The sequence below is a fragment of the Rhincodon typus genome, chromosome 2 (assembly GCF_021869965.1).
Source record: "Rhincodon typus isolate 14 chromosome 2, sRhiTyp1.1, whole genome shotgun sequence".
Classification (NCBI taxonomy): Eukaryota; Metazoa; Chordata; class Chondrichthyes; order Orectolobiformes; family Rhincodontidae; genus Rhincodon; species Rhincodon typus.
In genome coordinates this window covers 49248162-49265238 of record NC_063333.1, presented here as the reverse complement: position 1 = coordinate 49265238, position 17077 = coordinate 49248162, and the positions used below count along the sequence as shown (strand labels likewise).

Below are 17077 nucleotides of genomic sequence, written 5' to 3'. Positions count from 1 at the left end.
TTTAAGACAAAGCAACCCATTTGATTGGTATCCCATGCACAATTAGTCACTCTCTCCATCACTGATCATCATTAACATTAGTGTATACCATTTACAAGATACATTGCAGAAATTAAGCAAGACTCCTTGGACACATCTTCCAAACCCATGACCATGACCATATAGAAGGACAAGAGCAGTAGATACATGGAATCACCACCAACTGCCAGTCCCCCACCAACTGCACGACGCCTCCAAGACACACACCATCCTGATTTGGAAATACGTCACTATTCCTTCTGTGTCACTGGGTCAAACTCCTGGCACTTCCTCCCTAGTGGTATTGTGAGTGTACTTACACCAAATGCACTGCACGATTAAAAAAAAATCAGCTTACCACCACCTTCAAGGGCAACTAAGGATGAGCAACAAGCAAAAAGCCCCAACAATTTCACAGAAAAACAATGACTTCCAAGTCACAGAAAATCCTGACTTGAGCATTTTGTTTTTAATTCACTCACAAAATGTTGTCACCTTTGGCTAGATTGGCCTTTATTGCCCAGAGGGCAGTTAAGAATCAGCCATATTGCTGTGGGTCTGCAATCACATGTAGGCCAGACCAAGTAAAGATGGCAGACTTCCTGCCCTAAAGGACTTCAGTGAACCAGGTGGAATTTTCCTGACAAACAATGGTTTCAAGGTCTTCTCTAGACCCTTAATTCCAAATTAGAGTCATAGAGTCTTTATTGAATTCAAATTCCACCAATTGCCATGGCAGGATTTGGACCCAAATCACCAAAAACTCAGGTAATGTTCTGGATTAATAATTTAATGATAATACTACTAAGCCATTGTCTCCTCATTCTGCCATTATTCTTTGGTATAGGATAAAAATCCTGGACTTCTCTACTTAACTGAATGGGAAGCTAATCCTGGTTTTTAAACTTGTGTTCTGGCTGCTGTTTGGTCAAGAGTATGCACTTAGCTTAGAAAATGCATGCTACATTCTGTCAGGACTAAATATCATTGAGGCCAGCGAGAGCCTGAATTCAGCCACTGATTTGCTGGGGAGCCCCTGGTTTCAAATAGGTGCCCTGAAGCAGAATGGTATGTGGTGCACTTCTGATGTAGATTCAGTGCCCCAAAAAAGTCACTGCTCCATCGAATTTGTAGACCTTTTGGCAATCTGACATACACTTTTAAGATTGTTTCTTAGGCACTTACTGCATTTTCCTGTTTTTTAAAAAATGTTTTGGAGTACAACGTATGCTGGCTAGATTGTAATGGTCTCTCAGTTTGCAAAGAATTGCAGTGCATTTACATTCCTGTTAGTGGAGCTATTTGGCTAGTACAAGATCAATATTTTGATCTTAAAATAAAATACTAGAGATACGCAGAAGATCTGAAATAATAACAGGCAGACTTGTGTTTCTAATACTTTATCTGTAGGGAGAATTAATGGCTCCAGAATTGAAAGAGGCTAGAAAATGATGTTTTTAAATGCTGTTGACGAAGGGGGTAGAGAAGTGAGTGGAACCAAAGTGAGTGGAACAGATGGCGGGGGTGTCCAGAACAAAAGACAAAGGCAGTGCCTTTACTACTATTAGCAACTTATCCCCGGTGCTCTTCCTTCACAGCTGCTTTGGGCAGAGATGGTTGGAGGATTATTCCTGATTGAGTGCAGTACAGGAACAGACAGACAATTCTTCTACAAAAGAAAGATAGAGTTGTGACTGCGATCTGTGGATGTTTGAAGACAATGAACAGAAATTTGTGGAGGGTCGCTGTGAGGGAAGGGTGTGACATTACAATAAAGATGAGCATCATTGGTGGCTGGTCAGTTGGGGGTTTGAGGAGGTGCTGGAAGGGAAAATCTGTCTGTTGCTTGCAGTCATACATTGTATAAGAGGAACATGGTTGTGGTTGCTGGAGGTAGATCATCTCAGCTCTAGGACATCTCTGCAGGAGTTCCTTAGGATAGTGTTGTATGCCCAATGATCTTCAGCTGCTTTATCAATGAACTTCCCTCCATCATAAGGTCAGAATTAGTGATGTTCGCTGATGAATGCACAAAGTTCAGTACCTTGTGTGACACTTCAGATACTGATACATGAAGCAGTCCATGTTTAAATGCAGCAGGTCATGTGCAAAATCTAGGTTTGGACTGACAAATGGCAAGTAACATTTTTACCACATAAATCAGGCAATGATCATCTCCAACAAGAGACAATCTTGACTTCATCCCTTAATGTTCCATGGCATTATCTGCAGTGAATCCTCCACTTTCAAATTCGTGGTTGTTACTATTGACCAGAAACTGAATATTGTGACTACAAGAGCAGGTCAGAGGCTAGGAATACTGCAGAGAGTTGCTCATCTCCTGACTCCCAATGCCTGTTCACCATTTACAAGGTGCAAATCAGGAGTGTGATGGAATACTTCCCACTTGCCTGGATGGGTGCAGGTCCAATAATACACAAGCAGCTTGACACCATCTAGGCGGGAGCATTCCACTTGATTGACAACCCATCCAGTACATGCTATTTCACTCTCGACACATACCAGCAATAGTGTGTACTTTCAACAGGATGAAGCGTAGAAAATTACCAAGGCTGCTTAGACAGAATCTTACAAATTTAAAACATCTGTCATCAAGAACACCACCACCTGCAAGTTCACTTCCAAGACGTTCACCGTTCCTCCTATATAGCTGTACCAAAATCCTGCAACTCCCTTCCTAACACCACCAAGGTCTGCAGTAGTTCTTCTTGCACCTCACCATCTCCTTCTTCAGGGGAATTACAGATGGACAGAAAATATTGGGCCAGCAACAACCACATCGTATAAATATGTAAAAATAAAACACAAATAGGGTAGGATGGTGGCTTGGTGATCAGTACTGTTGCCTCACAGCACCAGAGACCCAGGTTCGACTCCAGCCTCAGGCCAACTGCCTGTGTGGAGTTTGCATGTTCTTGCTGCATCCGAGTGGGTTTGCTCCAGGTGCTCCAGTTTCCTCCCCCAGTCTAAAGATGGGCAGGTTAGGTGGATTGGCTGTGCTAAATTACCCACAGTGTTCAGGGATGTGCTGGCTAGGTGGCTTAGCCATGGGAAGTGCAAGGATGGTGTGGGTCTGGGTGGGATGCTCTTTGGAGGGTTGGTGTGGATTCAATGGGCTGCTTCTGCACTGCAGGGATTATATGATTCTAAGGATCATCATTGCACCTGCCTGCTCAATTTGGTAAAGGAAACGCAGCAATAAGATACAAATGCTGTTCCATTTGATCAATTGATTGCTATAAATATTAAATCACTTTGAATTTTCTAAACACAAGGAATACAATTTTAATGCCCTCAAAGTATAACCCTTTAAATTCTGAGATTATTCTGGTGAATCTGATTTTTAGGAGGGTCTTTAAAAAAGGAGGAAGTGGGAGAGCAGTTTAAGGAGAGAATTCCAGAATATGGGTCCCAAAAAGCAAAAGCCAGAATTGCCCAGTTGCACAAATGGCAGAGACAGGGGAATGGATTGTGAGGCCAATAAGAGATTTAAACATAGCACATTCATCAGTTCCTATATGAATGCCTGTAGTAGAAACAAACTCTCTTAAAATTAACCTCTCTAGAATTCTGGTCAATCCAGGGTACAATTCATGGGACCTTACTATGAATCAGTGTTGACATAGGTTAAGGTACAGAGCCTTTAGTATAAAACAGTTAAATTTTAACTACAGTAAAAGATCTACGAAGAACAATGCAAATTACTGAGACCCTTTTGTATATTTTATTTTACACTGAGAACGTGATGAAAAAAATATTCCAGGGCAGGAAGAAGCTGTTGGGAAATAAACCCAGCTTTTTTGATTAATCTGATTTCACCACTCATTAATTTTATGTTGTGTATTAAATGTCATGATCCACCATGTCAGAATGATGTTAGAACCACTATGCTCTAAAGTGTTAAAATACAAGGGTATTTTTTGTAATATAGTCATAATAAATAGAAAGTTATTCATACTGCACTGGGCATCTCCAAATTATTCTTGTGTTCTCCCTTCTGTGTGTAATTCATGGGTCTACTCCATATTTGCCACAAAAGGACAAGTGTAATAAAGGAAATAAGGAATTAAAGTAACAAGTACACCATGTTGTGTTAACTACAACTTTAAAAACACAGAGTATGTATGACAGATAAAGACCAGTGTCTTTGTTTTTTAGTACCATGAATAAAAGTCAAATGACATGACAATGGGCATCAGAACAGTGTTATCTGATATTACTCAATGTGTGGAAATAAAGAGAAACTGATTTGGAAACACATTCTTCAGACGTTAAAAGAAATACCTGATTGAGAATGAAATTAAACAGTGATAAATGCATTAACAATAAATGTTAAGAAGCACTAGATAACCATTTCCCTTAGGGTGAGCTAAATACAAAAATACAGAAGTTGAACTTGTCTTCTTTCCCGGAAAATTAGCTATAAATGGTAAGTCATGGATCAGATAAGAAAGCTAGTCAAAAAATTCATTTTAACGCTATTCACAGGCCAGATGATAAAGGCACCTGCAAGAACAATTTTCATTGTGTGTTAAAATAATAAATGGTTTAATTTATTTTTGAGCTAATAAAAGAAGATCACAAGGTAAGGGAACACTGGTGGTTCTTTCCAATGAATCAGACTGTAGTCCTGTGAAGCCCTTGAGAGTAATTACTGCTTAGTTCATTACCAAAGCTTCAAAACCAGAGGGTTGCCTCACACGAAGTTCTGTTTCTTCTTTGCTTTTCCTATTTGTCAATTTTTGTGAATCATACATGCAAATTTATCCTGAGGTTGTCTCTATCTGCACATGATCTGGCCTTCAGGAGTCAACATAGTACTAACACTGCACTTAATCAATAAAGAAGCAGCTATTGCTACTTCAGTTAATCTACCTGAGCAACTGAAACACCTCTTATGCTTAAAGCTCCTTGATTCTTGATCACCTCCATGTAGGAAGTGCATTTATTTGTTGATCACGTGAGGACAGGACTTAAGATTGGCACTGATGCCTTCTGCAGGTGGATAGCCACCAAATTTTATTCTTTGGGTTTTTTTATTCATCCATGGGAAGTGGGTGTCACTGGCCAAGCCTAATTACCCAAAGGGCAGCTAAGAGTCATCCACATTGGTGGTCTGGAGTCACGTAGAGACCAGACTAGGTAAGGACAGCAGTTTTCTGCCCTAAAGAACATTGTCAGGAAAAGCCCATTTAGTTCACCAATCAACAATGGTTATCATTAGACTCTTAATTCCAGATTTTTACCAAATTCAAAATCAACCATCTGTCATGGCAGGATTCAAGCCCAGGACTCCCAAATGTTTCCTGGGTTTCTGCATTAATAAGCTAGAGATAATACCACAGGACCTTCCCTCAAAAAATTCACACAATAATGGGTAATTTGAGAGGCACCTTCGAAGATCCATGTTTGTGAAATTGAGTAGCAAAATTGAGAATTACGAGAGGTGAGAAATCAAACTGGGAAAAGAGGAAATCATCTAATTTTTTTACCTCACCTGTCAATAAATAACCTCATATCAAAGGTTACGGAGATACTGGAAATCTTTTGAACTGAAAGTGTGACTTTGAAACAACAGATAGACAAAGAGCTATTGAAAACGAAAGGCGTTGGTCTATACCTGGCACAAGTTATTTCCTGAATGCAGTTAGCCGTACTTTTGCTTGAACAAATGTTCAGTAACAAATCCACAGTAAGTACAGACATTCATAATGTGTTAAAAATCACTTTTGGAAAATATCTGAATTGAAGTAAAATGAAGCATTTGATAATCTATAATAGTTACTGTTTTAGTTCTCCTTCAAGAATTAAAAAAAAAATCTTTTCAGAAATATACTGATGCAAACATTAACACAGATGGTTCTCAATCTAGACAGAAAGAAAAACTACAGCTGTCAGAAATAGAGAAGATGCCACGTGTGAATATGGCAAGACATGGTACACAGAGACATGGTGAGTACCCTTATTCTCCAACACATTCACTTAGGGTCACAACTGGGACACTCTCAAGCCAGTCATCAGCAGGATTACCCACCAGGCTACCTTTCTCAGGAATACCCTTCTCCAAGGTATCCACCTCAGGATTACTCATTACTGGGGGGCCACCCTGCAAATGAACCATATCAAGGCTCCACAAGGGCTTCTCCACAATCCTTAGTTGATGCACCTCCGGAATAACAAAATGAATTTGCCAATGAAACAGCAAAGAACTTCTCAGAGAAAGTCATAAGGAGAGGTAAGTCTTTCTCCTCGTGGATAAGGAAGACAGTATGCTGTCTCCTTGTAGAGTCCTTCCCATCTGAGGCTTGATAATAATGGCTCAACTATACCATGATATTACAATTAAGCAAGTAGAAGAAGCATACTCCCCAAGGATTGCATCAATGTGCACACAGAGCCAGAATGCTAGCCATTTGCAGAATCTACAGAATTGATTTCATTCTAAACAATTAAAATATCAGTAACATTACCAAGTGCAATGGTGTGAACATAGTCATCAGAATAACAAATTTAGACAATAAACGTTCAGATTTTGTTCAAGCTGCAACATTTTCTGGTAATTATTCCTTGGGAAACTTGCAGTCAAATTATATTTATTGATCTGTTGATGTGAATATCTTTATAATGAAACTGGAAATAAATTTGAAAATAACTTTGATAAAAAATTAGCTTGATTATATTAATACAGAACAGATACTGCAGAAGGTATGGTGATTTTAATCAGATGTTAAAATCCCCCTTAGCTCTGTTCTGGACATTTTCTAATGCCTGCCAGTCATTTGCAACGTTCCCCCTATCGCCATTCTCCAGGTACAATTTAACCTCTGCACCCACAAGTCCCACCGGATTGGACTTCACTATACTTAGTAATAATGACTGGCCTGACCATTTAGAAAAGAAGTCAGAAGTAATAATAGAAAAAGTAGGATATTGCTGGAAATACTCTGCATCAGCGGAGGAACAAGTCAATGATCTTTTATCAGAATTCAAATAATATCAGGTCTTGCCTTCCATTGTTTGGCTGTCTTATTATTTCATAATCATACTTGAGGGTGAACTTAAACTGGTCTCATTTTCTCAATGATTAATCCCCTTGTCCAGGCCTTAAATCCATTCCAACTCAAATTTTACCTGCAAGGAATTGAGGACTTCTTTGGTTCAAAGGTAAAGCCTGTCCACATGGTCATCCCAGTGATAATCTCCTCCTAAGGTTTACAAAGAGGTGAACGAGGATTTCAGCAGCAGATGAGCACAGTCTGGATTAAAGCTGGCAATGTAACAGAAATGGGAGTAGGTGGTCTTAGTTATGCATTGCAGGAATATAATAAAGAAAAAAAAAATGCAATGAGCAAAAGAAATATTTAAAGAAGGATGATCAAAAGCTTGGTCAGAGAAATGCCTTTAAGAGATGTTAAAGAATGTGAGAGAGAGTTGGAAATCATATGGTTTAGGTAAATGACTACAGGTTGGTTGACCTATATAGGTAAATGTCCAATTACCAGTGGTGCGGTTAAGCATGAAAAATAGGTAGATAAAGTCAACAAAACAAGGAGTTTGTGAAGATTGTAGAGTTTGAGAACGTTGCAGAGATGGGAGGAGGAGCATGGAGGGTTTAAACTAAATGATATGAACTGAAGCAATGGGAAACCAATAGCCATTGTTACAATCCTGAACTTGATCACCCCTTTGTTGTGATCTCAGTTACAACAATTCTGGGTAGACCACATCCTTCTTTTAATCTGGCTTGATGTTTTTTCCTAAAGAATACAATGCATGAAAGAACCAAAAGTGAGAAAATAAGTAGCAGAATTTCAGAGTCAAATTGAAATGCCAAAAAATTGTATGTGAACTTGAATAAAGTGAGCATAAATGATTGGGCTGTGTATTGTGGGAACCTCACAAAGAGCACACAGATACAAAAATTCCACTTGGCAGAAAAAGTGATAGGTCATTGCCAAGTGACAGATCTAGGTGATAGAGACATAGGGTCTGTTTCCGTGCCCTTCGGTCCATCCAGTCCATGCCAAACATAATGCCAAACTAAACTAATCCCATCTGCCTGATCCTGGCTCATATCCCTTCAAACCTTTCCTGTTTGTGTATCTATCCAAATGTCTTTTAAATGTTGTAATTGGACCCACATTCATCACTTCCTCAGGAAGTTCATTCCACATGCAAACCACCCTGTTCCTCTTCTGTCTTTTTTAAATCTCTCCTCTCACCTCAAAAAAATGTGCCCTCTAGTCTTGAAATTCCCCATTTTAGGGAAAAGACAACTACCATTAACTCTATCTATGCCTCTCATTATTTTCTGAACTTCTATGATGTTAGAGTAACAGATCCTCTAATAAACAGTGATCATAGTATGGTAGAATTTAACATTCAGTTTGAGGCAAAGGAACTTAGGTCAGGAACAGCTGTACTCAGATTAAATAGGAGTAATTACTAAGGAATGAGGGCAGAGCTGGCTGGATTGAACTAGGAAGGGAGATTAGCAGAAAAGATTGTTGAGGAACAATGGGCAGATGTTTAAGAATGGGCAGACTGTTTATGGCTCACAGCAAAAATATCTCAGTGAGGAAGAAGAATTCTAGGAAAGGGATAAGCCAACCACGGTTAACCAGGGAAGTTAATGACAGCATCAGATTGAAAGAAAATGCATACAATGTGGTAAAGATGATTGGGAATATTTTAAAAACCAACTAAAGACAACCAAAAAAAATGACAGAGAAGATAAACTTTGAGGCTACACTGCAAGAAATATCAAGATGGCCAGCAAGACCTTCTTTGAATATTTAAAAAAGGAAGAGAGAAGACATAGTGAACATAGGCCCCTTAAAGAACAAGACTGGGGACATAATAATAGGGAATCGGGAAATGGCAGAGGAGTTGAATAAATATTTTGCATCAGTCTTCATAATAGAAGATGCTAACAGACACAAAAAAATTCACTAAATAGAAGGACAGGAAATAAATACATTAATTATCATGAGAGAAAAAGTGCCAGGGGAACTATTAATAAGACCCCTGATGGGATACATACTTGGGTATTAAAAAGGAAGTAACTACAGAGAGTGGATGCACCAATAGTAATCTTCCAAGGATCTTCAGATTCTGGAACAGTCAATGAAACATCTTCATTTGGAAAAGGAAGGAGACAAAAAAAATGGTAACTATTAAAATGGAAGGAATAACAGACCATCAAAAATACATAAGATCAAGCAGAATCTGTACGAAAGGGAGATCATGTCCATCAAATTTACCAGGCTTGGGAGAAGTGGGTCGTTTTCAGGATGGCAACCTGGAACTGGCAGTGTGCCACAAGGATCAATGCTGGGGCCACAATTAATTACAATGTACAGTAATGACTTGGCTGAGGATATTGAATTGCCAAGTTTGCGGATGACACAAAAATATGTGGCAGGGCAGACGATGAGAATAATATCAATGTTCAGCAGAGAGATATGGATAGATTAAGAACCAGGTAAAATCTTGGCAGATGAATATAATATTGGAGTATGTGAAGATGTGCATTTTGGCACGAAGACTAGAGTTACTGAATAATATTTGGTTAGAGAAAGATTGCAGAAAGCTACACCACAGTACAATCCATCAGAGTGAAAGTGATTTCATGAAGGTATGTTGTGTTTGACCAATGTGCTAGATTTTTTCGAAGATGTAACAAACGACATGGATAATGGGGATCCTTTAGATGTAATATACCCTGACATCCAGAAGGCATTTCAGAAGGTGCTATACAAAAGGTTAATACACAAGTTAAGATCACATGGGATTAGGGGTAATATATTAACTTGGAGAGGATTGGCTAAACCAACAGAAAACAGAGAGATGGGATAAGTGGGTCCTTTTCTGGTTGGCAATCTGTAACTATTGGGTGCCACAGGGTTCGGTCCTCAAATCCCACCTATTTACATTTAGGTTAATGATTTGGGTGCAGAGGTAGAACATACTACAGCCAAATTTTCAGAAGACACTAAAAATAAGAGAGAAAGTAAGTTGCCGTGAGTTAGAAGAATGGTCCAAAATGTGGCAAATGGATTTCAATATGCATAAATGAGAGATTATCCATTTTGATTGGAAGAATAAAAAGGCAAGTTATTATCTTAATGGAGAGAAACTTCAAAATGTTTCTGTGCAGAAGAAATTGGATGCCCTAGTGCATGAAAGAGAAACGAGGAAACATTTTTCTCTCAGATGCTGGAGTCTTTGTAATTCCTTGGTAGTGGATGCAGCATCTTTACATATTTTTTAAGCCAGCGGAAAATGGATTGTTGATTCCAAAGGGCTAAAAGATTATCTGGGATATGCAGGAATGTAGAGTTGTAGTCAAAGTTAGATTAGCCATGACTTATCAAATGGCAGAGCAGGCTCAAAGGGCCGTGTGGCCCACTCTTGTTCCTTGTTTGTATGTCCATATAAGTTGCAGAAAACAAGTATGTAGATATAGCAGGCAATAAGGGCCGAATGGCCTGCTTCTACACTGTAGGGATTCTATGATTCTATGAAGGAAGGCAAATGGCATTTTGGCAATTATTGCTAAAGGAATTGAGCATAAAACTAGGGAAGGACTGTTGCAACTGTACAAGGCGTTGGTGAGATGGCATCATCAGGAGTACTGTGTACAGTTTTGGTCTCAGTTGAAGAAGGATGTATTAGAGGCAGTCCAGTAAAGATTAATTCCAGAGGTGAAAGGCTTGTCTTTTGAGGAGATGTTGAGAAGTTTAAGCCTATACTTACTACAGTTCAGAAGGATGAGGGGAAATCCACATATAGGTACATTAGATGTTAAAAGAAATTGACAAATGTAGATACACAGCAAAATGTTTTTCCTTGTGGGGCAATCTAGAATGAGACATCGTAGTTTTAGGCTAAAGGGTGGCAGTTTTAAAACAGAGATGAGATGAGGAGGAATTACTTCTCTCAAAGGGTTATGAATCTGTGGAATTCACTACCCTAGAGTGTGGTGGACACTGAGACACTGAATAAATTTGAGGAGTTGGATAGATTTTTAATTAGTAATGTGTTAGACGGTTATTGGGAGGGGGCAGGAAAGTGGAGGTGAAACCAAAATAGGATCATCCACAATTGCATTAAATGGCAGAATAGGCCTGAGAGGTTGAATTGCTTACTCCTGCTCCTAGTTCTTATGTTCTATCTTCTTAAGTAACACAGAGGGATTTGTGGGTCCTTGTGCATGAGTCCCGAAAAGCTAGCATCTGAGGGTAATGGTGAAAGCAGATAGAATGTTGGTCTTTATTTCCACTGGAATGGAGTATATAACAGCAGTGAGGTTTTGCTACAACCACACGAGGCTCTAGTCAGACCACAGCTGGAAAGCTGTGAACAGATTTGGGCTCCTTATCTGGCAATGGCAGCAGTCCAGAGATGTTTCACTAGGCTGATACTGGAGGAGAGATTATGAGGAGAGGTTGAGTAGGTTGGGCCTGTACTCATTGGAGTTAAGAATGAGAAGTGACCTCATTGAGACACAAGATTCTTATGGGGCATGAGTTGGTATATGCAGAAAGGTTGTTACCCCTTGAGAGTGTCTAGCACCAATGGGCATAACCTCAGAGTAAGGGTTTCACATTTAAGACAGAAATGAAGACGAATTTCTTCTGTCAGTCGGGTGTGAATCTATGGAAGTCTGGTTCATAAGGTATATTCAAGGCTAAGGGGGACTTTTTTAATCAGTAAAGGAAATGAAGAGTTATAGAGAAAAGGCATGAAAGTGGAGTTCAGGTTATCAAATCAGCCATAATCTCATTGAATAGTAGAGCAGCCTTGATGGGCCGAATGGCCTACTTCAGCTTTTACGTCTTATGGTCTTATTCTCTTAAGGCAATATGACCACACCTTTAAGTACAGTAGACTTCAAGACGCTTCAATTGTATTTACCCATTTTCTACTGTTAAACTTTAATTCTAAAACTAAACATACATACTAATATACATGAGTCATGAACAAAATATTTGCAGTACTACTGCAGGTTAAGGGGACATGTCATAGGGCAGAATACAGGTGTCCAATTTTTGAAGAATTGAATCTTGAAATATGAAAGGAGAAAGATGAAACACAGATAATAGATTCCAGGCAATCTGAAGTAAAAGACAGAGAAATGGAAGAAGGTTTTGATGGTATTTAAAGGGTATAGGGTCAAAGATACAGTTTGATTTCAGCTGAGGCAGTGGTCAAGAAGAGGGATGAAACTGTTTGCAAGAGAATGGAATCTGTGACTGTAAAAACAAAAGAAAAATAATTTTGGTTTTCCCCAATGTTTAATGGCAGAATATTATTCCTCACCCATGACTGGATAAAACTCAGTCTGGTGATAGCATGACAGAGGAGATAGAGCAGTTAAAGATGTGAGAAACAAATGAGGTGGAGTGTCATCAGCTGGACCCCACATTTGTGAATAATGTTGCCAAGGGGTTTGAGGTCATGATGGAGGTAGAGAAGAGAAGCCATAGCTGGATAAACTCTAGCTATGATCAGATGAGTATGGGGCCGCTGAAGTAGGCAATAAAGAAGAACAAAATACCAATATCCTGTCAAGTCACCCTTTATTTACATTTACGTCTATCTCTTTCAGGTGGTAATGGTAGAAGCTGTGATATTGGCTGCATCCACCTTGAACTCTAAGGTTTCTTTGATGCTTGATGGAGGGTGAGATCCCACAGTTTGTGCCTGCCTTTCCAACTGTTCTGATGGTCCGAATTTTGTATGTCACCAGACCTGACCCCACATCGACCTTGCCTCATACCCATGTAGGGCTGTTTCCATGGTTGACACCAAAACTTTGTCCCCGAAATACACGGTTTATCTCACTAAGAGGAAGAAGGTGGCTGGTATTAGTGTTCTTGGTGCCATTTCACCCTCCCAGACCCAGGAATATTTGGTTACAGAGTCTTCTCCCCAACAACTGTTCTGGAGCTATTCCTGTAGCTGCCTGCGCAGTGGTCCTTCAATCAAACAGCGACCAGGACAGTTTGGTACCAAGTGAAGCTGTAGGCTGTTTCTTTAAGGCTGCTTTCAATGTTTGGACTGCTCTTTCAGCCAGACCATTAGATGATGGACAGTATGGAGCAATCCGAACATGCCAAATGCCATTTGACTTTAGGAATTACTCAATCCTTTCTGGTAAATGACATCCCATTGTCTGTGACCAACACTCCCGGAAACCGTATATTGCAAACAATGCTCGCAGCTTTTCAATCATCATCCAAGTTTGACGAATATACTCTGTGCGCGTCCAACCACTTTGAATGGTCATCCACAATGACCAAGGACATTCAGCCCATGAAAGGATCTCAATAGTTGACATGTAACTGAGTCCAGGGTTTACCCTGCTATCCCACAAGTGTGGTGGAGCTGCTGGTGGAAATTTTTTGTCCTTGGTGGGATAGTGCCCAGAGTGCCAACAATGCAGCTAAGTGGGCATCCAATCCTGGCCACCAGACATAACTTCTTGCTAAGGCTTCATTTTGGAAACCGCAGGATGACCCTGGTTGAGTTCAGCCAGTATCTGGCAGTGACGTTTACTCAGGGCAGTCACTCTTGCTGCCTATAATATGCTGTCCTTTACAGTAAGCCGGTCTTGCCAGGTTCAGAAAGGTTTCAATTCTGGTTGTGATGGCTATTTTGTTTCCCCCATCACCACCAGCAGTTTTAGTTTTGCCAGGATGGGACCTTTGCGTCTGTAGTTGGATATTGTCAGTGGTGATTGGAAGGGTGTCCAGAAAGTTTAAAACTAGAACAGACTCTTCCAGGGGCAGCACAACGGGTAGTGTATCTGCAAATGGGAGGTGGCCCAAGGCATCTGCATTTGCCGCTTGGCCTCCCAAATGGTTTTCCAGCTTGTAATTGTACACACTGGGGATAAGGGCCCACTGCTGAGTTCAACCAGAAGCTATGGGCAGCATGGGCTTGTCTTCTTTAAGTTGCCCTGGGGGAGTTGTAGTCTATTACTATTACAAATTTCATCCCTAAAAGGTATTGGTGGAACTTTCTCACACCAACAATGACTGCCAAACCTTCCTTCTCTATAAGCATATATGTATTTGCTATCAGCCAGACTGGGAAGCATACGCTGTCCGGTGTTCCTCTCTGTTGTGCCACCAGCAAAGCAATGCTACCCAGATACTGTTCATGGAGGTATTGCTTGTCTGCACCACATCTCGCTTGGGATTGTAGTGGGCCAACATCTTAGATGATGATAGCTTACCCAAAAGCAGATGGAGAGGTGCCAGGATAGAAACCTGTTACATATGAATTTTGCGTAATAATTCACCAACACAAGGAAAAACCTAAGCTCTGGTACAGATATAGGAGCCGGGACACCTTTGGTCACCTTCACTATCTTCCAATGGGTGCAACCCAGCCTTGTCGTCTCTATAGCCCAAGTAGGACACACAAGGTGCCTGGAATATATATCGTTTCCTTCTAAGCCATATGCTGGCCTGGGAGAAACGTTTAAGCACTATGTCCAAGTTCTCCAAGTGCTCTCTATTGGTCTTCCCTATTATTAGCACATCATTCAGATAAATGGCAACCTGGTGTAGGCTTTGTAAAACGGTCTCCATCATCCACTGGAAAAGGTCACAGGCTGATGACACCCTAAACTTTTCTTTATTCATTCACAGGATGAGGGCATCGCTGGCTAGGCAGCATTTATTGCCCATCCCTAATTGTCCAGAGGGCATTTCAGAGTCAACCACATTGCTGAGGGTCTGGAGTCACATGTAGGCCAGACCAGGTAAGGATGGCATTTTCCTTTCCTAATGAGTATTAGTGAACCAGATGGGTTTTTCCTGGCAATTGACAATGGATTCACGGTCATCATTAGATTGTTAATTCCAGATATTTATTGAATTCAAATTCCACCATCTGCCGTGGCAGGATTTGAACCTGGGTCCCCAGAATGTTATCGGAGTCTCTGGATTAACAGTCCAGCAATAATACCACTAGGCCATCACCTCCCTGGTGGTCCTGTATGTTGATACAAATCCTTCTGGGACTCTATCTAGTCACAATTGCAGGTACGCATGGCTCATGTCCATCTTTGTCAAAGACAGGCTCCTGCCAGTTTTGCATACAAGCATTCTATGCGAGGGATTAGGTAACTATCCAACTGCGAGAAGTAATTCACTGTTTGCTTAAAATCCCTACAAAAGCAAACTGACCCATCAGGCTTCACAATTGGTACAACCGATGCTGTCCATTCTGGGAACTGGACTGGTTTGATGATTCCTTCACTCTCTAGCCTCCTGACTTCTGCCTTTACCTTTGCATAGAAGGCAAATGGCACTGAGTAAACCTTCCTGGTCAACATGTGAGGTGGCCTTGGCCCCTTTGATAGTCCCTATACGTTCCAGAAAAAACTTCTGGATATTTAATTAGGACTTCACTCAGGCAGCCATTTTCTAATCCAAAAATGTTAAGACAATTAAGGTGAATCTTTCTCAAACAATTCTGCCCATCAGGCTTAGGCTGGAGTCTGTCACTCCAATCAGTGGTAACTGCTTCTCATAGGAGACAAGAAGCAAAGTCATACCCTTAATCTGTGACAGTCACCAGTGTATGTATTCAATCTGCGAAGTCTTTCATGAACCTAAGGGTTAGAGTCCAGAGCAAATCGTGTTAAAGACAGGTTCTGCAATCACTGATATAGCTGTGCCAGCTTCTAACTCCATTAGAACCAGGTCACCATTTCTCCAGCATCGGCAGTTCCTACTATCTCTGTAACAATTTATTTTGATTGATTCTGATTTGGATGTTACTAAACAACATACCTATTCCACTCTACATGAAGGTGGACTTTCCAGGGTGTGCACTCTCCTGCATACCAGCCTATGAGTTCTCTCACCCAAGTTGGGTCTTGTCTCGAGTCTGCGTGCCGGCAGCAACTACGATGGCTTGCCAGCCTGGATCCTGAAGAATATTTTAGCAATTTGGCTGAGGCTCGGCTTTATTCTGAGTTTTGCTGTGGGCTGACCCATGGTCCCTCTGCTCAGGATATGCCCTGCGTGAGGTTTGGTAAACTCTTACACTCAAGTGGTGTTCCCCAGGCTCAGCCAGGTAAGGGTGTCCACTTCCATTGCTATATCCTAGAGCTCACATACTCCACTTGCTGTATTTTCTAATTACAAAGCCAGTTGTAGTGCCCTTTTGAAGTCCAGTTGGACTTCAGCCAGTAGGAACTTTTTCATGGTTACATCATTAATCCCATGTACCAGACAGGCTCTCAGCATCTCATTCAGGATTAACCTAAAATCACAAGCCTCTGCCAGTTCTCTTACCCTCGTCAAAATCCCTGATACAAACTCCCCCTATTCTCGAACAGCTGAATAAAACTGATTGTATCTCAGAATTGGAAGTAGTTTGGGATTGTAATATTCCTTAACTAAATCCATCAACTCTTGAAAGGAGTTAGTATCTGGCACCTAAGAGAAGGTTAGGTTCCTAATAACTGAAAATGCTGCATGTCCACCAGCAGTCGGAAGTGTTACTCATTGCTTTCCATCTGCCCTAATGTCATTTTCTTGGAAAAAATTGTTGCATTTTTTCCACATACTGGGCCCATTATTCAATGGCAATATTGAACAAGTCAAACTTCCTAAATAACAGCACAATACCAGAAATCAGTGTCAATACAGTGTGGAGCTGGAGGAACACAGCAGGTCAGGCAGGATCAGAGGAGCAGGGAGGTTCATGTTTTGGGTTTACACCTCCTGATGAAGGGTGTAAACCCAAAACTTCAACTCTCCTGCTCCTCTGATGCTGCCTGACCTGCTGTGCTCCTCTAGCTCCACACTGTATTGACTCTGACTCCACCATCTGCAGCTCTTGCTATCTCCATGATGCCAGAAATGCTTACCCCAACTCAAAGACAACTCTTGCAAACAACTTTTCTTCAGGAGTGTACTCTTTTCTCCCATTGCCACTGAAATAACTCCAGAGGCCAGTATCCCCTCACCAAGTCACCCTTTATTTACATGTACACAGTACATGAACTCTG

General features: G+C 40.7%; 1 pseudogene; it reads left to right on the top strand.

Moving 5' to 3' along the window:
- Window positions 1-750: 750 nt before the first annotated feature.
- LOC125485394 overlaps window positions 751-17077 on the top strand; it is a 34673-nt pseudogene continuing 18346 nt past the window's right edge.